This window comes from Balearica regulorum, chromosome 8 (genome assembly GCF_011004875.1).
Source record: "Balearica regulorum gibbericeps isolate bBalReg1 chromosome 8, bBalReg1.pri, whole genome shotgun sequence".
NCBI classification, from domain to species: Eukaryota; Metazoa; Chordata; class Aves; order Gruiformes; family Gruidae; genus Balearica; species Balearica regulorum.
Genome location: NC_046191.1, coordinates 143,343 through 166,466, shown reverse-complemented (window position 1 = coordinate 166,466; position 23,124 = coordinate 143,343). Strand labels below are relative to the sequence as shown.

The window sequence follows — 23,124 nt, the reverse complement described above, 5'->3', positions numbered from 1 at the left end:
GGGGCTGGACCAGATGATGTCCAGAGGTCCCTTCCAACCTCAACCAGTCTGTGATTCTGTGAATTTTTAATTTCTCTTTTCCTTTGCTCTTTCTCTCAGCTTTTCTTGCCTCCTCTTCTCTTTTTTTCTCCTTACCTGAAGTAAGTACCTTTCGTTATTTCTTACACAGACTGTATTATTACTTTTTTTTCATCATATTAGACTTTAAGATCTTGATAACTGCCATTGACTTTGGTAGCAATACATTATCTTTGAACGATTTCTTCTTACTTTTTAATGTTCTTTCTCTGTTCCATATCATTTGAATTTTCTCTTTTTTTTCTACACAGTCCTCAGTTGTTCACAGTATTTTGGAGATTTTGGAGTAAGACTCCTGTTACACAGAAAACTGTGCCTGTTATCAAGGTGGTCTCTTCATTTGTAGAAACAAGACAGGCAGTTCTGAAAGGAGGGTGAGGGGAGAGACTGAGGTCATGTTTACCCTATGCTTAATCCATGTCTGTGTTACCAGCCTTTGAGGACACATTTACCAATTCGCTTAAATGTTTCTTTTAAGCTTTCCTTTCTTTGATGTCCCTTTTCACATTACAGTTCCTTATTCAAGCACTTGGATCATTAAAACATAATCCCAAAATATTTTGCCAGAAATCTCTTCCCCACACTTCTAGTGACCGCATGAGGTGAAATATTTCCTCAGTGGTAGCAATATTTATCAGAAACATCCATATGCTGAGGTACAACACAGCAAAAAAAATACAAGGAACAGGATAAAACCAATGTGTCCAGAGAACCTGTGCTCTTTCCAAGAAAGAGGAATCACACACACACCCCTTTTGGAAGCAGTCCTGAAGATGCAGCAAATTGGTTACCAGCTAGTTCCTCTGATCCTCCAGCCAACAGCATGTTTTTCTGCCTCACCTATCATTTAGCTATCACTCTGACCTCAAATTCATAGCAGAAGGAAAAGTTTTGAAGTATCAGCAATTTGTAGTGTTTGTCTAGAAATGCAATTTGCCTAAATCATTTTGAGGGAGGAAGTTTATACAAATCTCAGTTTTCTGTTTTAATCTCATGCAATGATTATTCTTACAGTGAATAAATACTAAATTACAGTTAAGATTATAAAAAAGCTAATAAAATCTTCTGAATTAGCATCAAGATCAGGAGGAGACTTCAGAGGAAAGCATAGTATAGTTCTTTGCTAAATAGCCTATTAAGTAGGTAATGCTATTGGAAGTAGGAAATGCAGTTTAATCTGAGTCAGCCACAACTATTTTAATTGCAGAAAGGTTACAGTATTTAAGTTTCTTGCAAAGTCTTTATGATGTAGAAGACACTACCTTAGAGAAAGAAGTAACTAGGGTATTACTGGGCTGCGTCATTATGCTTTCTGACTATCTGCAATTTCCCCCTTTTCCCCTCTGGGAAACTGATCTTTTTGACTTTATAGAACAATTAACAATATTTGCAGAACATTAACAGCTATTGCAATGAGGGTGTCTTCACCACTTGAAGGAAAAAAGCATAATTAAGAAAACAATGGAAATCCAAATAAATGCAGAGAGTTCTTGCTTTGAGTTAGTTTTTTACCTCCCACTATATCTAGGTTTGCTCTTGGTGCTTCTTTGATCTTTATCTTCATAAGAGGATCACTAACTGACTGTTTCCAGAGCGCCTTTCCACTTTTGTATAAAAAGCCCATGTTCCAAAAGTTCAGAAGATGACAAAGGGGAGATTCATTAAGAGAATCCCTTTGTGGATTAAAGACACTGGAGAGGAAACTTCGCATCCCTCATTCCCTCTAGGTAAAAGGCATTCCAAAGCACACAGACACCAGATCCAGTATGAGGGTTTATCTGTTCAAAAGCCTATCCACTGACAAGCAATGCATTCAGCAAAGTTTCAGAAAAGACACCTCAATGACTCAGAAATACCACTGTCTGTCATGACCTATGTAGCATCTGAGTAAAACTCCTTTATCCAGCGGATCGCCTTTACAGCACAAAAGAGTTGACAGAAACTGTTGAAGAGCAAGACAGGAGGTTTTGAGCTATTTATATCACCAGATATGTTGAGTACAAAGAAAAATTACTTTTAAGGAATTTGGCAAGTGCAGACAAACAGGAAGATGAGGTGGAGAAACTACCAGGGTCTAAATCGTAATGATTTCTTGTGTAGCCTCAGAGATAGCCATTGAAAATAGGGGATTTTCTTCCCTTATGGGGTGTCACAAGTCCAAGCTCAATTCTCTCTGACCAGGTTACTTCAGCTGTTCCACACTAGGAGGGTTTAATGTTTAATATCAAGTTTACTTATGTGAAGATATTTGGCATTCCATGTGTTTAGCAGAGTGATATAACCACGTATGGAAATCACAACACAAGCACAATATAGCAATTGCAATATACAGTTGGATCACAATACAAACGTGATTCCCATTACCTGTCTCTCTAGGCTCCATCATCATGATGCTGGAAAGAAATGTGTGAGTCAAAGCTAGCTCAAGCCCATGGCCCTCTTCAAAGGTCCTTTTGTTGGTTGTTCCATTTTTATACTTTATGATGAGCTGAGCCATGTATGTATTTTCCCTGCCCCATGCTGGTCTGAATAGCTCAGGAAGACATTACTGTCTACTATTTATCTCAGGAAAGGCAGTTTCCACAACTATGTTACCCACTGTATATCTAAAACAAAGGTTACCCTGTAGTCCTTTTGGCTTTGAGATTAAGTTCAGCTTTCTTCAAAATAACTGCTGGTCATTTCCTTAATTCTTCCCAGAGCTCATCATTCTTGCCCATCTCCTGTGAGCCTTCTACCATTGTGGGGGTGAGCTGATTGGTCACATGAGATTCTACATAGTCTGCATCAGAATAGCATCGTCCACACACAAGATTAAAAGTTGATCAAGAAAGAAACGTTCATCCATTGTTAGATACTGGAAGGTTGGTAGATTCACCAGCCTCTTCAGCATCTAGGGTGTTTTCCATTAATAGATGACAACACTCACAAATTTTCACCTCTGAAATATTTGATTTCACAAGCATTAACGGTAGTCTTTCACATAAGTCTTTGTGTGGATGTGTTTCTCTTGAACAATGAACATTTCAGGTCCCATTTATAGATGGTCAGACTCAACAATCAGTTGATATGTAATCTCTGTCTTAATAGTGAGAACATGACACCCACACGCTGCTTCCTGGGAACTCTTCCCTGGATGATCCACAGCAACAACTTGGCTCAAACACACCACAGATCTCCAAGTTAGACAAACAGGCTTTTCCATGGAACATGGGGAACTGTGAGAAAGCAGAAACGATGTCCTGCACCATATGGATTAAGTCCAGTACTTCCAGGTTGTGTAACAACTGCTAAATGAATATACAGTAGGTCTGACATTTCCTGGAAACAGAGATTTACAACACATGCACCAAATGGAATGGGTAGAACATGCAAAGTAAGCCTGTGCCTCCAAGAGTGTCAGGCCTCCTACACCCACATACACACAGCACAGCACTTATGTGCTTGTTGTAACAGCTGCCAATGCTGGGCTTACATTCAGGATTTCTGAAGTGGAGCATGGAGGGCAGAAGCATCCAACTATAAGGGACCCAGAAATTTTAGACAATACCTATAGCCCTCAAAGTCCACCTGAGCAGAACTTCTGAGTGGAAAAAAAGAGGCTATGCCTGAGGAAACTAGATTTGCAGCAGCCTTCAGGAAAGGTGTCATTCACGCTACCAGTAGTAAAATTTTACATTGCGAAACAATTACAAGTGTTTGCACATTCAGATTCCCCAATCACCTAAACAAGATCAATGTTATTACTAAAAAAAAATCTGTGATCTGTGCAATAGCAATGTTTCTGGTTTTGTGAGTGCTGCTCCCAGGATGGCAGGGATTTTTTTGATTGTTTGGAATTTTTTGTTTGTTTTTAAAATTTTATTGCACTTAAAATAGGACTGGTCAAATGTTTTAGAATTCTAATGTTTTCAGCTTTCCAGACTTCCTCCCCTGCCAATGCAGCAATGGCAATATTTGCCCTCTGGCTTAAAAGATACAATACCAGATCTCCATCTAAATTGCAATTAATGGAGCTTGATTACTTGGAACAAAAATTATTCTGAAGGGGGGAAAAAGGGAAAGAAAAAAAAGGATGAACTTCAAGTGGAAACAGAAGCACCTAATCAGATGGGCAAAGGAGACAGGAATGAGATGATGCAGTAGGATACATGGAAGAACAAACTGTAACGTAAGTGTAGGAGAGTTTACAAGGCTGATCAGGTGTCCAAGAACAATAGCAGACTTATCCATATGTCCTTCACTAAAGACAAGTCTACCACAAGTTATATTAATAGGCAACCTAAGGACTTTAATTTAAAATTGGACTTCAGTTATCTTGACAAATGGAATAAACTATTCCAAAAAACCATTTCTGAATTAAAATTTTGAATCTAAACCATAGCAATTTTGCAATGAAGAATGGTATGAATTGAAAGGAAAAAAGATCAAATCTAAGCAAGTTTTCAAGATACAATTCTTTGCAGGCCATAATATGACTTGATCTTAACCACCAGCCATAATTTCTTCTAATGCATCTACGCATTTTCTAACTGAACAGTACGTTCCCATCAACAGCATCCAAATAAGTCAAACTATAACCCTAGTAAACTATGTATAAATGAGAATTTGATAACTATAATATGTTACTTCTTGGTTTTGACTTCTGGATAATACACTAATGAAATGATTCCTGAATGCTTACAAAGAAACACAATAAGCCCCATGTGATTTCTTGACAGAACCATATAAATAATGAGCATGTACTGGCAAAATGCAGTTTAAGATGATAATACCTGTATACTCTGAATGCTTTAGGAAATGCAATAATGAACTTGCTTGAAGAAAAAAAAATAAAATACGTGAACCACAACCATGTATTTTCCTATAATTAAAAGACAAAATGAAGGATAACAAATGGTTTTCTTCTCAGAGCACCTTCTATGTGTGATCTCAATCAGTAAACCTAATCAAAGCTTGTATAAAAATTGAGAAAATTAATATAGATTAAATGTGACAAGTTGGGAATACTAGGATACAGAAGACTGACTTTCTAAGATCACATGCCAGAAGGCTGTTATACAAGTTACTATTCTATTCTAAAGATGGAAGCAAATACATTTCAACCCCAGGCTTTTTTAGACATAAGAATAATTATTCTCAGTCTCTCTTCCTGCTTCACTATAGACCAAAAAAAAGTAAAAAACTGTTAGAGTTGTGGATTACTGCACTCAGAAATCTGGAAATATTAAAGTGAAGTCAGTTTGCCAGTGACCTGTATAGACTTGTGTCAGATTTTTAGCTATGCGTTTGCCGACTATTTTATGTCAAGACATGGTGGTCCCTGTCCCCCTCACTATGATTTTGATACCTACCCTGCTAAGCCCTTCTTTAGTTATCCAGCTTGTGCGGAGCACCGAAGCAATTATGTGTTTTCACAACACGCATAAAAGCCATCATTCAGACTTAAAGAAAGAAAGAAAAAAAAAAAGATGGCATTTTCTTTACCTCCATGGCTGGTTTCCCCTCCTCCCTCCCTTTAAATTCTTCCCACTCACTAGAGAATTCAAGCAGAAATATGTCCCACAGTTCACATTCCACCCCACTCGTATTCCCAGTGTTAGAAGTGTTTCAGTTCTTTTGCACAGTGCATCACCAGAAATAAGTAAATCAAGCCAGAGTTCTGATCATTAGCTATTAAGAGCTATTATTTCTGGGATACTCTGATACTCTGTCAGAGTCGTATCCATACAATTACATTTACAATTGCTTTGAGCGTATTACTTGTTCAAGAAAAGTGACCAGAAAAATGGTCCTCAAGTGTGAGCTTCTTTTCACATATTCTACAAGTTTCCTGTCTTCAGCAACACACATTATTAAAAGCTAACTAATGAAAACAAGAGGCTTCCTTTACCCACTAAATATTTCCTGATCTTTTTCTAAAGTGGTAGTCTGTGACAACATTCATCATATTCAGCACTTTCAGAGGAAGATTTCTCATAGCCAGAATGTTTGTTTCATTACAGATCCAGAATTTTAACTCACCAGAAGATTTAGAAAAGATTTGCATATAACTTTCAGCTGTATAGAAAATCTGTTGCAATGTGCTTTCTACCTAGTTCTATGAAAGCTGCAAAACAAATGAACAAAACCACCTCCAACAACTTGGTGATTAATGTTTATCACTACTGAGGTTTTGCCAAAAGAACGTGGCGGTTTTCCCTATAAGGAACAATCATGCATTACGGAGAATTCACAGCTGGAAGTCAAGTACAAATTCATTCTGACAGAAATATTGTATTCTAAATATGATTATACTTTAGCCACTAGTAATTACCTTAAAAAAAATTCTTATGGTGACATACAATGCAAATGTAACACAGAAGAAAACATCAAATTCCTCGCCTTTCACTCACTTTTATTTTGCTGTAGGTCAGATCTGTAGTGTTGAAACCAGTACAGTGAGGAGGAAAATCCACAAAATTCCTCAAAAACAGAGGAAAACAATGAAGGAGCAGGCAATAAACTAAAACTGTACTTTCAAGCAAAACTATTATTTTGTAACAAAAAGACAGACAGATAGAACATAGAGAGACAAACAGACAATAATGAAAGACAAAGCAGACACTTCTGATGCAAGGTGCGCAGCAGTCACAGATGATGTCAGAATAGATGCCTATAATGACAACAGCTGTAGTACAAGAACTGGTCATCTATACTAATTATTTGCATAAACTTTTTTTATCCTTGCAGGAATGCAACCTCACAATTACTTAGAAGCATCTACACTAGTAACATTAGCAGCATTTGGTTGAGAGATTGTCCTAAATAGTCAGGAGGAAGCTGCAAGTAACCAAAATGTAACTTGCCACTGCTTTTGTAATGCAACTAAAGCAGCAGAGAAAAACAACATAACATGTAGTTGTCATTACATGTAAATGTAGCACACAAAAGTATAAATACATAATTTAATCTTCTAATCAAGTATTTAGCTTTCGTCCATCTTTGGAAAAGGACAGGTGAGGACAGAGGTGAAAAGCAAACCAATCCCAATTGTGAGAGGAAATCACGTACAACACAGTATCCTGCAGTGACAGAGCAAGCGAAAGCAGAGACACGCACAGCTTTGCCCTTTATTACACTAATCATGACTGATACCTAAGACAAACTGCACTGGCATCACGAAGACATGTTTTAAGATATTGCCCAGCTACCCTAAGGGTCTGCAAGTGCTCATCAGGTTTGTATAAGAGGATGAACAGACAGGGCAGGACAGTGCAAACATGCTTGAAACGGCCAAAAAAAGTTCAGCTACACAGACTACAGTCGTATCCTGTCCTCCAGTGCTCTGGAAAGGCTCAAGGGCTCACACAGTGAGAACAGAAACCACTTGCTCTTTCAGTTTCACTTATTGTGCAGGCTAGAAGCAGACTTTTAGCTGTAAACAAAAGAAACTCTGAATCTTTTAAAATACATAGCAGCCTATATTAAAGGACTACTGTCATTACGTTGCCTTTATTTAGTTGGACAACTATGACAATCATTATTGTACAGGCAAATTAAATACTTAATAGCAAATACACTGCAGGATGCCTTCTAAAGATGGTAATTACAAAGCTTTGGTATTGATATATAACTATGATACTTTGTCCTTAAATATTTGAAAGAAAACGGTTAAAGACAACATAGTTTAGTGCAAGTTACAGACTGTTAGGACTAGTCAAATCTAATGGGTTTTCATTCTCACACTGCGTGTAATGCAATCATTAACTGATCCTGCTAACTTAACTGACTCAACAGCTTTAAAAAAAGCCAAAAAACAGGTGACAAAAAGCAATTGACCCTCCACATTCCCATCTTCCACACCTCTACCAGTACTCGAGGTGAGGCCGCACCAGTGCGGTGTAGAGAGGGACGATCACCTCCCTCGACCAGCTAGCAGTGCTGTGCTTGATGCACCCCAGGACACAGTTGGCCCTTCTGGCTGCCAGGGCACACTGCTGACTCCTGTTCAACTGGCGATCAACCCAAATCCCCAGATCTCTTTCCACGGGGCTGCTCTCCAGCCCCTCGTCTCCCAGTTTGTACATATGTATAACCAGGATTACCCCATCCCAGGTGGAGAATCCAGCACTTGCTCTTGTTAAATTTCATACAGCTGGTGACTGTCCAGCTCTCTAGCCTATTCAGATCTCTCTGTAAGTTCACAGCTCCTCCTAATTTAGTATCATGAGCAAATTTACTGAACGTACATTCAATACCTGCATCTAGGTCATTTATAAAAACATCAAAGAGCACTGGTCCTAAAATTGAGCCCTGAGGAACCCCACTGCTGACTGTCCACCAGCCTGCTGTCACCCACATTTACTAAAATTCTTTGAGCCCAACCTGTCAGCCAATTGTTCAGCCAACATACTATGGATTTGTCTAGCTGTGTGCTAGACATTTTGTCCAGAAGGATGCTGTGAGAGACAGTATCAAAAGCTTTGCTAAAATAAAAAAACCCCAAAACCGTATCTACTGGCTTACCTTTGTCAACCTTGTCATAAAAGGAAATTAAGTTGGTTGGACAGGACTTTCCCCTTGAGAACTCGTGCTGGCTATGACCAATGACTGCATTGTTTCTCAAGTCTTTTTCGATAACTCCCAGAATAACCTTCTCCATAATTTTACCAGGCACTGAAGTGAGAATGACAGGCCTGTAATTACCAGGGTCTTCCTTCTTACCCTTCTTGAAAATTGGGACAACATCTGCCAGCTTCCAGTTGACTGGGACCTCTCCAGAATCCCATGAATTTTGAAAAATAACGGATAGAGGTCCTGCGAAAACATCTATCAGCTCTTTCAGTACCCTGGGAGCCTAAGGCCCCAGAGCCTTATGCACATCCAGCTGGAGCAGCAAGTCTTGAACAATTTGAGAGCTTGCCAGGAGTTTATCATCCCCCCAAGTCACAGTCTTCCAACACAGGGCTCCAGGGGCCATCACTGGTGTTGGAGACAGAGGCGAAAAAGGCATTTGATACCTCCACTTTGTCTACATCCCTAGTTGTGAGGTGACCAATCTCATGGACCAATGTTACCTCTGATCCTTCTTTTGCTGTTAACATATCTTAAAAAGCCCTTTTGTTGTCCTTCACAGTGCTGGCCAGCTTGAATGCTAATCGAGCTTTGGCCGCATGAATTTTCTCCCTACGGTGGCAAACAGCGTCTCCCTACTCCTCCTGTGTTACCTGTCCTTGCTTCCAATGTCTGTGCACTTTCCTTTTCTGCCTAAGTTCTACAAGATCCCTGCTCAGCCAAGCTGGCCTTCTGCCGCGCTTGTGTGACGCCCCACACTTTGGAGTTGCCTGCTCCTGTGCTTTTAAGAGACAGCTCTCAAAAAGTGACCAGCATTCATGGACACCAACACCTTCAAAAGCAGATTCTCTGGGGACCTTACTAACTAGCTCCTCCAGCAGCCCCAGGTCTGCTCTTCCCACAGCCAGGGCTAAAGTTTTGTTGGCAGTTTTTCTCCTGTCACCAACAATTTGAAACTCAACAGCTTCATGGTCACTCTGACCAAGACAGCCGCCAATCACCACTTCACCCACGAGTCCCTCTCTGTTTACAAACAACAAACCTAGGAGGGCACCTTTCTTAGTCAGGTGCTTCTTAGTCGGGCTCCCTTAGTACCTGCACCAAAAATTTATCTCCAATGTGCTTCAGGAATTTCCTGGACCTGCTTGTGTCCACTGTATGATGTTGCCAGTTGACATCTTCCCAGTTGACATATGGGGAGTTAAAATCACCTGTAAGGACAAGGGCAGCTGATCTAGAGATATGCCTTAATTCTTTGTAGAATAATTCATCAGTGAATGATAGAATCATAGAACTTTGCTACTGAAGGTACTAACGGCTAAATGGTACAGATAATTGCATGCCAGCACTTCAGCCTGCACCCTTGCATACTTACTTTACTAGTATAGAGTCAGCCATAGAGATTTTATTCATAATGCTTGAATTTAGTTAGTTTTTACTAAAATCTCCAAATATGAAGGATTTTTACGCAGATCAGGTGTGGCCATTCAAAAGTTGTTTTTGTTTGAATCAGGTGCATGCTGTTAACCTCCCAGATAGCTGGCAGGTCCAGCTCAGTGTACCAGAAGCAGAAAAATGCTACTGTTATCAGGGATCTCCTGGATTACTGATGTGCAAAACAGTGTGTATCTGACACTTTTCAACCCATGTGCTTACATGCATTGCAAGACAGACAAGAAAGGCAGGAAAGACTACAAACTAGCTCCAGCCCATATCCAAGGTCAAATCCAGCATCCCCTTAGATTGTTCAGTGAGTCTGCTGAGGTTTCCGAACACTCGTGTTTAGACCTTGACATTATATCAAGCGCTATGATGTTCTAGCACTGTCAGAGAGAAGGTATTAACTCCACTTTGATATTTGCATGGATACAAATTCCCATCTTGACTTGCAAATACAGCTGTGTTATGAGCACTTGCTAGCATCAATGAATGGAAGTCATTCTGTGGGGAGAAAAGAAACACCTCCCCAAATTGCTCCTTCACTGTGTCATCCTTTCTTATAATATTTCCCATACACCTTTGAGCAAGATAGAGTATAAACAAACAACATTCACAGGTTTTCTCATAAATCTTTTTCTAGCAGTGGTTACAGTGCACATAATAGGGAAAAGTCTTGGAAAAGACCTCTTGGCAGCTGGGGGCGTTACTTCCTTCTGCTTGCAAAGTCACATTTCCAGGTGTACTATACAACTTCATCAACAGTTTATGGCTCAGAATTCTAGCGAGCATGTTTGTTTATTTGTTTACTATCCCCAGGTAAGATTCACTTGTTCTGAGTTTTGTTTAGTTAAGAAATTTTTATTGATTTCTCTTCCTGTTTTGCTTTTCAGTATCCCAAACCACTCATTCACTACCTACAGATTTTTTTATTTCCTTAGTTGAAAGGGAAACCTTTCATTACAAAGGGATCAGAAGAAAAAAACAGCAGTTTCCAGTAGCTGAGCTCTTTTTATTATTTTCTCTACAATTGCAAAATAAGCTTAAGACAGCTGCTGAGATGGATATTCTCCCTCCAACTGGAGGACTGGAGTCCCAAAATGGAGGCTTGCCTCAAGCTTGTGGCAAAATGCTGGACTAGTGTTGCGTTCCTCTTGCCACAACACTCGGTCATTTGTGAAGAGCCCATCAGTATAAATTAGCAAGGGTCTACTCAGCATGAACTATATAAATAGAAATACAATGTATGCATATATTATGTTACTCGCTTTCCAAATGAAACTACGCACTCATGGCTATAATAATTCTGTTATTGATGTTTTGTCTAGGTGTAGTAGGGACCTGGACAGATGCCAGAAAAATGCTAAGGAAATATATATGTATGTATATATTATATACATATTTTCCTGAATACGTATATATGTATCTAAGCACTTTATTATCTCACAAATCCCAATCAAAACTTTAAATTACTTAAGGGGGTAAATATTACAAGAGTTCAAGAGTATTGGTCACAGGCACATAGCACTTATTATCATTTTCCTGTTTATAGCAGTTGTCTAGATGCTAGCACAGATATTGCATTGTACTGAAACCAACAAAAAGCAGTATTCACAGATACAGCTCATTGCCTTTTGTCTGATAGAGCAAAGCAACAGCATAGGAACTATTTATCATTCTGCTGGGAGAAAAAAAAATCTAAAAATAAATACTGTATTTTGCTACACTGTTATCTGGGGGTTGTTTTAGCAACCTGATCATGTCCAAGAAATTCTAACTCTTGTAGAAAAATACAAGTGATGAAAAACACAATTAATTTTACTGTAACATCCAGTACAAATAATCTTAAATAATTAATACCAGAACTATTATTCAGCATATTCATTTATTTCAAAGTACACTGATTATGAAGGACAGTAATTCAGCTATCAGATTTCATGGCACATCAGCTTGTACAAGTCTAGACGCTCCTCATGCAATCGGCCCAGCAGGAATCTGTTAACCTGAAAAAGATACTTTCTTCTATATATTATCAGTTGTTCAGAAGAGATAATTAAGCAGAATCCTGTGAAGTGCCACAGCAGATTAATGCGATATCAAAACAAACAAAAAAACACACACTCTGATGTTTTATATGGATTGCAGCTCTATTATTCAGAATGACAGGTATAAAGGTATTTATATCTGCACCTGGATAGAGGTACATTCCAGAGACTGGAACTCCAGGATCATGAAAGCTTGGTACCAACAAATTCAGACCGAACAATATGGAGGGAATAAAAAGCAAAAAACATTAAGACAAAGTTTAAGTTGCACAGGTCTTTTGTCCAAAATTATACTCAGTTACTGTTGGGATCTGTTGTCTAAGAAAACTTAGATATCTAAGACATCATCCAACTCTACTGGCTGCCAGGCATTTATTTCCTGTTATACCAACAAAAGTAAAGCACAGGTTTACAATAAACCTACTTTTTCCCCAGCAATTACTTATTTCCCACCACCCTCATGAAATTTATGTCCTCTGTATCAGGCCACCCGAATGAGATCCCATTGGTTCATCTAAGTCAGCATAGTCCAACAAGAACTATGAATTAGATCTTCTGTCTTGGCTACTATTTTCTCTATCCAAGAGGAAATAAGGAACGAATTTTTAAGCAATAGATATTGACCTAGGGCCAAATGCTGTCTGCTATGTCTGAACTTGACCAGGAGCTGCTACAAATGCTGCAAAAGGTAACAGGGATGAAGGCACCCCACGCAAACATTGCTTTTTATTGGAGCTTCTGGCTCTCAAACTTGGGAGACTCAACCACCTCCCAAATAACTGATGACAGAAAATAAATTTGGAAGAAACTTTGAAAGATTATTCTGTTTGTCATCTTCCAGGATTTTCTTGCTTCCTCAACCTATGATTGAAACACCTTCTTCAAAGTCCCAAAGTAATCAGTAAAAGTTCAGTAGGAAGAGACTGCATGCAAAAATCTAAATGTCCAGGCTTGGGTATATGTTGTACAATGCACAGCCACTACGTTTTGCTTAGCCTTCACTGTAACAAAACAAGGTTGTTAGCAAATCTGGCGATGTGTATAAACACATCATTGTATTAAACAAAGCAGAGTCATATTTCATCAAACACACCTTGCTCCTAACATAAGGCAAGCTCTTATGTTTATGTGCTTTAATCGTTCTAAGCCAACTTAGTTTGTTATCCTGCTAGATGTTTCTGTACTATTGTATTAGGCTAATAGTCATTAATGAGACACTGTCTACTTGACACAATACACAGATGCTAGGGAAAATTATATACTCACACTAGCAGATTTTGTAAATCTGACTGCCTCTGAGCCAGGTACTAGCAACAGGAAAAAGAAATAGCAATCAGAATTAAGCAATTGTGAATGTTACATGCTTTTGCACTTCAGGAGTGAAATGCACAGCAAACAAGTTTTTTCACATCCCTGTGAAGATCAGTTACTGAATTTACTAAGTCACCTCCAGATTTGTTTTCATTTGGTTTAAGTGTAACAGCATTTTTTCTTCTGACCCAGTGATTATGGCTAATTTGTTTTATTTTTGCTTATCATGGTATGGTATGACCATGTTTTTACAGATAATAGTAACAACTAATTAGTCTGTGCAGAATGAGATATTTATGACTCTAACATAAGGGCATAGTATAGAGAAAGAGAGGCCTGGTATGACAGGAGAGACCTTGAAAAGTGGAGATACCAGACTGGATGGTAATATAGTGTACAGGCACGGGATGACAAAGGATAGTGCACAGGCTTAGCACTGGACACCTCATGGCGACAAACAGCTCACAATGGACAGTTAAAGACATACAGCGCTGGACCTGGAAAATGCTGGTTTGCAAGGATAACAAAAGAGAACAACTATTTAACGTAAGTAAAACATACCATATATAGTAAGTTCGGATATAATTTGAAGTTGTAGGCAAATGAAGAACAAGGTATAAAAGTACGTTAGCAAACACATAAAAAGGTCCCCAAGTGGATCCTAGAGCGAGGAAGAAAAAACTATCAATATCGACATCATATTCCTGCTGGCAAGGGACTCTAGGTGCTGGCAAGTCACAGTAACACCAGACCAAAGCCACCACCCTTAGGACCTGGAGCAGTGATGGAAGGATGAACCCTGGCGGCTTCAGCATTGCTGGGGCGGGGGTGTGTGTGTGTGTGTTTGGGGGGGGGGGGGGGGGGCATTACTGTTGTTACTGTGAGTAACACATGGAAGGATGAACCTTCCATCACTAGGAAAAAGGAAAAGGGGATTGAAACTAAGAAGCATTATACCAATTTTAACGCTATTTAATGGTAATTATTATTAAGACTTTTTTCTGTATAGAAGTACTTTCTGTCATAACTAGATTTGAACTGATAAAGATCATTGGATTAGACTGTTTAGATATTAATTATTCTAACTATAGAATCCTTGGCTTTATATATAAGGTGTGTTTCCTCTTTGCCCACAAACAAGATTTTCAGCTTAGTACAGATGCTAAATTCTGTTATTACAGACCAGTAGTATAAAACACAAAAACTTTTCTTGATTTCCTATCCCTTCCCTCACCTCTAATGAGCCAAATAATTATGAAAACTGTCTCAGCTTCACTGGTGTACATTCTGAGAAACTCTGACAAATTTGCTACAATGGAGTTGACACTCCAGCCCAGGAATTTAATGTGAGAAAATAGTTATGTTTATTCTGTATTTTATTATTTCAATGACAGATTATGAAAAACAATATGCCAAAGAGAAGCTACACAGGAAAACCAAACAGCACTATAAATGCATCTACCACTTTGGAGGGGCATCTTTAAGAATTTCTCCTCGATAGCAAAACTTATTTTTCATCTGTACTGATTCTGGTAAGAAATAACTCCATGTGTCTGTAAATACCTATCTTCTTTCCCAAGCACAGAAGTACACTCTTCCAGTCCAAACCTATGATAAGTTCTAGACGGTAGACAGCAGGCAACAGTCCAACCATAACACGGGACCTGAGCAAGTCCTGGAATATGCTTCAAAGCCTTGCCCTCCAAGAAAGCTCTGATTAACTAGGCCTGAAATTTACCATTCGGACCAGAGATACCTTTTGTGGCATAATGACTACATTCAGCACGCAAAAATGTTTAGGCCTTTATTTCTTCCATCTCTCGCAATACTGTTTTTAAAGCAGCAAGACAGCCCAATGATAGAAGTATTTAAAAAAGCAAAAGAACAAAAACCCCAACCTCCAAAACACAGCAACCTAAGCAACTCTCTAAAGCCTAAGACTTGTTCTTTTTCCATGAAGAGCTGGGAGCACAGCTGAGCTACAGCTTGGGGGGATGCGAGTGGGGAAGGGTTTGTAAATACTTGATACTGAAAACCTTGAGTGTTTTGGGACCGAATTCAGTAAGCCCTTTTGGACTAAAAAAGGAAGAAAGAATTAAAAAGCTGGAACTTTTAAAATTTGTCAGGACTGCCCACTGAAACACAAACATGTCAGTTATTTATGCAGCTGTAGCTGGACAAGTTCAAGGTACTGTCTATTTGTCTACTTCCTGACTGAACAAACTTCCTCTCTTGTCTTTGAGATTTCCAGCAGGCTTACAAAAATATGTAAACAAGTATACCACATGTATGTGGATGAGAGAAAAACAGGCAGGGCTAGATTTCATTTTGGTTTTATTTTACATTTAAGACTATACCTGATTTTGAAAGTGAGAGAAGCTTGTAAAGAGATAGAACACCTGAGGACATTTAACTGCCAGCACACCAGCGCATAAACATGTCAAACAGGTATCAGAGAAGTGCAAAATCTCACTTTAACACAACCATTAGTGTCTCTGAATTTGATATAAAGAGGTTTCTTTAATTTCTTTTTATCAAGTTGAGTTGTGAAAACAACAGCTTTGTGGCGAATGCATAAAATGCCGATTAATCCAAAAAGGATCGGCTTTTAGCGTTTGACAGTCATATTGAGAAGACATAATGATGTGGAGACAGACTACAGAGTGTGAGGGAACAGCAAGAGCAGGACTGCTCCCTAAGGGAAGGCAAGTCTGGACCCCAGGATGCCCAAAACACAGGCTGTGCAATGATGACCTCACACCTACAGCATCAGCAGCAGGCATGCAAAGCCATGACAGCAACAGGTCCTACTGACAGTTCAGTGATCATCAGGCGAGACAGGGTAACGAGCCAGGGTCCACGTAGCACTTCTGAAACAGGACTAGGGACAGACACGCCTAGGACACAGCTCAGGCAGGAACCAAAGGCACCAGCCCGAGCTTAAATGGAACCCTTGGTCGGATGACATGGGTGGAAGCCCCAAGTGAGACTGATCAGGGCAACAACGACCTATTTGTGCCCTCAGCGCCCTGATGCAGAGAAATGCCATGGCTATTAAACAGAAGGATTCACTGACAAAACTACCAAGTTATGGTAAGTGTACTAGTTCTAACTCCACAACGGTTATGCTTAATGTTTCAGTGCAACGTCTCCTTTTTCAGAGCACATAGCTCAGGGAAACAGGAAGGCTTTAAAAATTTCATACGCATATGTAAAGCCTTGTTTTGATAACACAGGGAGTGCCACTAAAAGCTCTGAGCTTTGTCTTCTTCTGCATGACAATTCCTTTACACCCCTACACTTTCCTGGAGTTTGTATCATGTAGAAACTGTGCAAAGGTCAGAGTTAATTTCATTACATCCTTGTTAAATTGTATGGTAGCAGAGAGAATTTCCCCTCAACACAATAAACCACTCTGCTCTTCAGAAAGTCTCAATTCTATTGCGTAAATACTCTAATTTTTCTTTTAGCATCCATTAATAGAGATAATCATCATAGTCCAATAAAAATAGTATATGTCTTTAACACTGTCTAGATACATATTTATATCATATCCTATTGCAGTCAATAACGTGCATTTAAAGTCTTCCAAGTACAGATTATGAAAATGTGTATTTGAACAGTACTAAAATGCATATTTACATAATTGAATGTAATTTATCTAGAAAGCTACTGCAAACCTTTTTGTTCACTTTCACGCAGTTCAATAGGGATCTTTATTTTTTCCTCTAATATTGTAATTTAATATGCATAAGAAAAAGTTAGGATTATCAGTCCTGTGCTTCCTAAAGTTTTGGGGCACAACTTTCTATTGACTACTTTAAAGATAAATTTGGGTTACAATCTTGTAATGACAAAAAGGTAAAATGAAACAAATTTGTACTACATTTCTAATTCTTTCTTGATACTATACTGATTTTTAAGTGAATTATGATACATACTTATGTCTTATCTATTCCAAGAAAAAAAACTCATAATAAAAATATTCAACACAATCATGAACTTCCTGATCACAAACAATAAATATGTTATACAGCTTAGAGTATACAGACACATCTCCACATTGGATACCTGATTTAGAGCCCAGTTCTGCTCTGGGAAGAAACGTTCCTCATAGTTTCAGACAGTAGAAAGCTAGCTCACATATACACAGTGTGATGGTCTTGCATGTGTCCCCTACTGCATTCATTTTACACTTATGAAGTCAAGAGAGAAACAGCAGGCACATAAATGGCCTAAAATGGCTTTGTCACTTTTACCTCAACCAAAGTACATACTGTGTTATCTTAATTTTTTTTCAACAAGTCACCCTTTTGCAAGTAAGTATCATCGCATTTATTAAATCTACTTTTCAATAAATCTACAATGTGATTGCATAAGCCTTCTGTGTGTGTTTTGTTTATACTTTCCAATAACTTTTGATTCCATCTCCAAGTTCCATTAAATCTGCCAGAAGAATGGATGCGTATCAAGATAATTTTACATTTTGTGAAAATCGGCAGGAGGTAGAGAAAGACTAACCTGTACATGCCTTGAGGCATGAAAGGTTAAGCAAACACTGTAATAGACTGCAGAGAATCAAAGATGGGGGGAGGGAAAGTTACTGCCTAATGTCCACCAAAACTTGATTAACTTTGACAACAAAGTCAATCAGTCATAAGACATGAGCATAGGAAACCTGGCTTCCTGAGTTCTGGTACTCATAGGATTTACTTTTTTTAATGGAAAAATTTGGAACAAACAATAAAATTCAATTTAATTACCTACGGCTCAGAATCTCATCACAATTTAAAGTCAACACACCACTTTCTCCTTCATGTAATTAACACCCAGACAAATTAGAGGGACAGTATAAGAATTTAAGTCATCTAAACAACTTGGGACATTAGGTGCTAGCTACAAATACAAAAGCAGTATAATGATCATAGAATGCTTTGGATTGGAAGGGACCTTTGAAGATCATCTAGTCCAATCCCCCTGCCCCCCCATGGGCAGGGACATCTTTCACTAGATCCAAGCCCCATCCAACCTGGCCTTGAACACTTCCAGGGATAGGGCATCCACAACTTCTCTGGGCAACCTGTTCCAGTGACTTACCACCCTCACTGTAAAAAGTTTCTTCCTTATGTCAAACCAAAGTCTACCCTCTTTCAGTTTAAAACCATTGCCCCTCGTCCTGTCAATACAGGCCTTGGTAAAAACTCTTTCTCCATCTTTCTTATAAACCTCCTTTATATACTGAAAGGCTGCAGTAAGGTCTCCCCAGAGGCTTCTCTTCTCCAGGCTGAACAACCCCAACTCTCTCAGCCTTTTTTCACACAAGAGGTGCTCCAGCCCTCTGATCAGTTTTGTGTCCTCCTCTGGACTCACTCCAACAGCTCCATGTCCTTCTTGTACTGGGGACTCCAGAGCTGGTCACAGTACTGCATGGGGGTCTCACCAGAGTGGAGTAGAGGGGGAGAATCCCCTCCCTTGACCTGCTGGCCACGCTTCTTTTGCTGCAGCCCAGGATACGATTGGCTTTCTGGGCTGCAAGTGCACACTGCCGGTTCATGTACAATTTTTCATCCACTGGCACCCCCAAGCCTTTCCCTGCAGGGCTGCTCTCAATCTCTTCATCTCCCAGGCTGTACAGATACCAGGGATTGCCCTGACCCATGTGCAGGACCCTGCACTTGGCCTTGTTAAACTTCAAGAGGTTTGCACGGGTCCACTGCTCAAGCCTGTCAAGGTCCCTCTGGATGGCATCTCTTCCCTCTAGCAAATCGACTCGATCCCACTATCTATTGTTGTTAGTGAAGATATTAAATAGCGTGGTTCCCAATACAGACACCACTTACTGGTTTCCACTTGGATGTTGAGCCACTGACTGTAACTCACGGGACAAGAATGTTGTGGAGGACATTACTACAGAACCAGGCAAAAGATGAAGAAGCATACTAAAAGATAAAGTTCTCATTCAAAGAGACCTATCTGCGGTAATAAACAACATACTACAAAGTGCTGCTTTTAAAATTATCTGTTTTTCTCTCCAGCCCCCTAAATTTATTCCACAGTGAACTGTTTTATCTAAAACGAGGATGTTAACAAAATCAGACATTGCTGAAGCTCTGCACCTAGGTTCAGCAGATGTGCTCAAAGAGTAAAGAATTTATCCTAAAACACACACTGCAAATAAAGTGGACCAAATTTATATCAGAGGAAGAAAGGTTTAAACCATCTGAATCTGAGTTTCACCTACTTCTAACACCTCTGAGTATACTCAAATGTGAAATAATGTTAAATCAAGTTTCAGCTTTAATATGAATGTCACCGACTGGTATGAAATTTGAACCTCAGAGGTGAAATGAATTACATAACATGATACACAAGGATTTACCAGCAGGAGCTAAGGAGGCTTTATCTGTAGCAGTGTCACAGCCAACAGCTTCCACATCATATGACACTGCTATGGCTAAATATCCCATTTTCCTTACATTGAGCATGTCCTTCCTGCATGGTACACATGGGTAACTGGATGAAATCAAGAAAGGGACATGCAGGCCAAGCTACAAGACATAACATATCTTGATAGAAAGTTTCATGGCTCATCAAAAGCTCTTCCAAGAGAAACAGAAGAACCTCCCCCACTTGACAAAATAAACAAATAGAATTCTTTCTAGTAAAAAAACCTGACATGATCACTTCACAGCAGTAACTAGGAATCCTAAATATAGACTCAAGTTTTGTTTGCACCCATTACTGTCAAAAGAAATCATAGGAATTATTTAGATCATAGAGATGATCCAAATATGCAGATATAAAAAAGCAAGCTAACTAAATTTGAGTTGAAAGTAATAAAATTTGGCACTTCATATACTTCCTCTTGATAATTTTTCTTAAAATAGTGATAAAAGCTTTCTTTAAAGACAATGCCATCATCCATTTGGACTTCAGTGATTTGTAAGCTAACTACTGAACTACAGTTCACTACTATACGAAATTGCTTATGGTACAATCACTGCTAAGAGCCTGATTCTGCAATGAAGTCAAAAAGAGTTTTACCATTGATTTCAACAGTCACATGACAACCCTTAATATTGCAGTTATATAAAGGAAAATACTACTTTGGTTAAAAAATAAAGATCCCACAACCACAATCGGCTATAATGAGTAAAGGAAATAATGAGTCATTTGCCTCTTTAGCTTCAGTGGCAACCTTCCTGTCGGGAAAGAACTTTGGGTTTTCTCATTTAGAAGTCCCCTGCTAGGGAGAGAGGCCTCGATAAAGTCAATGTCATTGTTCTTAGCAAAGCCTTCATATTTAACCTATTTTAAGGAATAACTTGGTGCAATTCCTGGAGCCAGCTTACAGCTATCCCAATGAAGACTTAACTTAAGGAACCACTAAGCAGCTTGTTTTTGAAGATGACCTTACAATCCTTCTCACACATGCATGCAGACAGACAACGCAGCTAAAAGTGAGAGCGCTTAAGAGGAACAAGCCTCAAAATGCCTATGGGCTTATCAAAACCTTTTACAGAGCCATATTCACAATACCAGTCAACCATTCTGTCCAGTACGTTGGGCTTCCAGCAGTCTAACTAGCAACCAGTCACTTGATAGGATACTTGTTACCTCAAAGAGAAATCTGAGGCAGTTACAAAATTGTTCAGCCTAACATCAGGTGTCAACCGTGGGCTTGACTCATCTCTTCTAAAGAATCAGATTGATGCCACAAGTTAAAAGACCAAAACTTTTGAGAAGAATTTGCCTTTGTCATTTATAAATGCTGAAACTCTGAGGAATCCTTGAGATTCCAAGGAGAGAGGTTTAGGACACCTATACCTCTGAAAAATATACCTATGGGCCTATAACCAGTCACTGGCAGAGATAACAAAGTCAAGAGAATAACTATTACAGCAAACTAATTTGAAAGGAGAACGGAAATGCTGCACTTCCCCTTTGTAAGTCTTTAACATTATGTGATCTAACAGGGAAAACACGTCTCAGTTCAAACCTTGCTTCCCAGTACTAGAGCAATTACTCAAGATTCCTACAAATGTTGTAACATAATACACACCATCACTAACGCAATCCACATATGCAAATGAGATAAAAGGAAGCAAACACACTGATGACATGAAACAGCTAAAATAGCAAAAATTCTAGTCAGAATAATTCTTCAGAACTACGAGTTGATTAGAGATATATTGCCCTGCCCCCTCAAGTTGAATAACTAAAGGCTCACCCTTCTTACCTGAGTAACATGCTTTGGAAAATGAAGTTGAAAAATTATTGTATTATGACAATACAACACCTGGTACTTCCTGTCATGACTTTCTTACCAGAGTGGTCTTGCTTACAAATGGCAAGTGAGGAAGCATAGGTAGCACTTACTGAATTCTATTCAAAAGGTATTTGCCCTTCCTGAATACTGTACTCCTGCTCTTCTCTCAGAAGCATATTTCCATGCCCACCTTTCTACCACCAGCGCTGAGTATCTACGGTCCTAGGCCTACTCCCTCTGCAGTAACCTGCAAAACCATTTGAATTCCAGAGGAGTAGGAACAGGTTCTCTCAGAAGTTAAATAACTACAGACTCATCTATTTAGAGTTCACCTTTGAAAGACTGTAATTTCTTTCTGCCTTGTTTTCCCTCCCTAAATGTTGGGTTTTTTCCCCTTTTCCATCTTGGAAGGAAGCCAAGCTGTGAATTTTCCTTTAGCCAGATCAAGGTTCAGACCATAGAGATGAATTACAAAATAGTTTCCCGAGTTATAAACATGACACACAGCATGCCTGTGATACCAAGGCAAAGGCTGCTTTACCAACCCATTTTTGCCCATTTGTATAACTTGGCCAATTGCAGGCAGCCTTCGGGACTCACAGAAAAGCAGCCTTGTTTCTATGGGGGGTTTGCTCATTCTGCAGATTTGTTTTGCCATGGAAATCTCGCGCACGTTGGAAGAGGAGATCGGTTGTGCAGCGACACCTCAAACAGGCTGAGAAGCTTTGCAAACCCCGTGTCCTCTGTCGCAAACACATTAGCTCCCAAGGAGCAATTAAAGCAATGCTCGAGCACCGAGATGAAGTTCTGCTCCCGGTGACCTTCCCCGACGCGCTGGCTGGCAGGATCCAGTCAGGGAGCGGAGCTCGCTTAGTCCGGGTACCCCGGCTACGCCTGCGGAGCTCCCAGTCCCTACGCCCAAAACACCGGCACCCCACAAGCACCAACAGCGTAGCGGGCTCCCGCCTCCCGGCCCCAGTACCACGGCCCGCGGGTAAGCAGCCCCCAGCCCCACACACCGGTCCCGCCTGCCCAACGGCCGGCGCGGCCTGGCCCGGCCCGGCCCCGCGCACCTGCCGCCTGGCGGCCTTCTCTGCCGGCCGCGCCGGCCGCCGGACGGGCACGCTCCGCAGCCGCCCTCTTCCCAGAGCGCGGACAAAGCGGCTACAAAGCACCTGCTCCCGGGGAGGGGGGGATGGAGGAGGTTCTCGCCCTGCCCGCCCCCATCTCTGCGCCCACCGGCTTCCCTCCCCGAACCCGACCGTCCCGCCTTCTTCGGGCCGGGCGAGCCGCAGCACGAGCGAAGAGGTGCCCCAGCGGCTTTGGGGGCTCCCTCCTACACGGGGGGGGGGGGGGGGGGGGGGGGGGGGGGGGGGGGGGGGGGGCCCTACGCCCACCCCGTCCCCCCAGCACCCGCCGAGGGAAACA

The 23,124-nt window shown here is 40.2% G+C and overlaps 1 protein-coding gene across 2 annotated transcripts in view; it reads right to left on the bottom strand.

The window, feature by feature from the left end:
- The window catches only part of SLC44A5 (solute carrier family 44 member 5), a 99,218-nt gene that overhangs the window by 75,469 nt on the left and 625 nt on the right, over positions 1 to 23,124 (bottom strand). The gene's annotated exons all lie outside the window — the stretch shown is intronic.